The 1,848-nt window shown below is 40.9% G+C and overlaps 1 pseudogene across 1 annotated transcript; it reads left to right on the top strand.

Annotated features, from left to right (window-relative positions):
* The first annotated feature begins 657 nt into the window (after positions 1–657).
* On the top strand, positions 658–1,542 carry LOC108305799 (annotated as a pseudogene). The gene has a single exon (XR_001825891.2). The product of XR_001825891.2 is annotated as an RNA guanine-N7 methyltransferase activating subunit-like (transcript).
* The last annotated feature ends 306 nt before the right edge of the window (positions 1,543–1,848 follow it).

Below are 1,848 nucleotides of genomic sequence, written 5' to 3'. Positions count from 1 at the left end.
TTTGAGACCAGCCTGGGCAACATAGCAAGACCTCATCTCGAAAGAAAGAAAAAAAGAGGCCAGGCGCAGTGGCTCACACCTGTAATCCCAGCACTTTGGGAGGTCGAGGCAGGTGGATCACAAGGTCAGGAGTTTGAGACCAGCCTGGCCAACATAGTGAAACCCCATCTCTACTAAAAATACAAAAATTACCCAGGCATGGTGGTGCATGCCTGTAGTACCAGCTACTCAGGAGACTGAGGCAGGATCATTTGAACCCAGGAGGTGGAGGTTGCAGTGAGCTGATATTGCACCATTGCACTCCAGCCTGGGTGACAAAGCAAGACTCTGTCTCAAAAAAAAAAAAAAAGGATAATGTGTACTAACCACATGGGGGTTATTTCATTGAGAAATGAAATAATACAGATCACACAAGAATATGTGGAGCGTAATCCTATTTTTGTAAAAAACTATGCACATTTTAAAAAGACTAAACACTGAAATACATGAAGAGAATGGAGAACCCCTCAACACATACACACAAGATAAATTCCCCTACCTGCCTTATGTGTAACAGCACTGAGTAAGCACCATGTGTGTGGGCTGTGCTTTTCAAGACCTTGTAAAATTCACAATCACGCTGTCCTCTATTAATTTTCCTTCAAAAATCAAGGGCAGGATTCTAGCGGAAGGGGCTCCGGTTACGTTGGAGGGCTGGAGTGGTCTGGAGTTCCACGGCGTAGTTGGCTAGAGACCACCTCTCCTGTGGCCTCTTAGTGTCCCGAGGGTGGCGTTCAGCCCAAGCTGGATAGAGACAGCCCTTCGTGGATTTAAACAACCTAAACATTAAGCAATACAGCTGCCTCAAATCTTTGGGAATTTCAGAATGACTGACACTGCCGAAGCTGTTCCAAACTTTGAAGAATGTTTGCTAGTAGATTCACAAAAGACGACGAGGAATATCAGGAATACTTAAAACGCCCTCCTGAGTCCCCTCCAATTGTTGAGGAATGGAATAGCAGAGCTGGTGGGAACCAAAGAAACAAGCAACTGATTGCAAGATAACAGACAGTTCAGAGGCAGGGACAGCAGATGGAGGTGGCCAAGTGACAATCGATCCAATCAGTGGCATGGACGATCCTGGGGTAACAATTACCCACAACACAGACAAGAACCTTACTATCCCCACCAATATGGACATTATGGTTACAACCAGTGGCCTCCTTACGGTTACTACTGATAGAAACGTTGGCAGCTTTTAGCAAAAGCATTTACTCTGTTACCATGACAAAAGTTTGGGTGTCTTCTGTTGGTCATAGTTATACATTTGATTTTAGAGAATGGATTATTTTTTAGAAGTTGAGATTTAAAAAAAAATAGATCTTACTTGCGGGATGCTATGGTTGCTGGTAATACCTGAAATTGTGGATTATATTGCTTGACTTCTACCTCAGAGTCTTCCTTGTTTCGCGACGTAATAGTACTTTGAGTTTGGTATATTTTCTTATTTGACCTCTAGGAGACCTTTGTTTTACACAGAAATAAAAATTTTTAAATAGAAAATGCTTGCTTTTACTTTGTAAGGTAAGAGAGTATCCATATACTTAGATGTGCTCATTTCTAAAATTCTAGAAGTTAATACAATCAGCTCATGAATGCACAGCTGTGCTGCTTGTGAAAGATTGTACATAACATCAGCAGTTGAAAGATAAAACAATTGCTTTTTTTTTTTTTGCTTTTGTTACATGACTGTGGTACTTGTGATTCCTTACTCTATAGATAATGAGTCAGCTCCACATTTATTTGGGTCTCTTTAGAGGGAAATCAGTAATAAAGCTGTAAAATAAGAAAAAAAAAAAAAAAAAAAAA

This window comes from Cebus imitator, unplaced genomic scaffold (genome assembly GCF_001604975.1).
Source record: "Cebus imitator isolate Cc_AM_T3 unplaced genomic scaffold, Cebus_imitator-1.0 Scaffold66, whole genome shotgun sequence".
NCBI lineage: Eukaryota > Metazoa > Chordata > Mammalia > Primates > Cebidae > Cebus > Cebus imitator.
The sequence above is the reverse complement of the archived record's forward strand: the minus strand, read 5'-3'. Positions and strand labels throughout refer to the sequence as shown.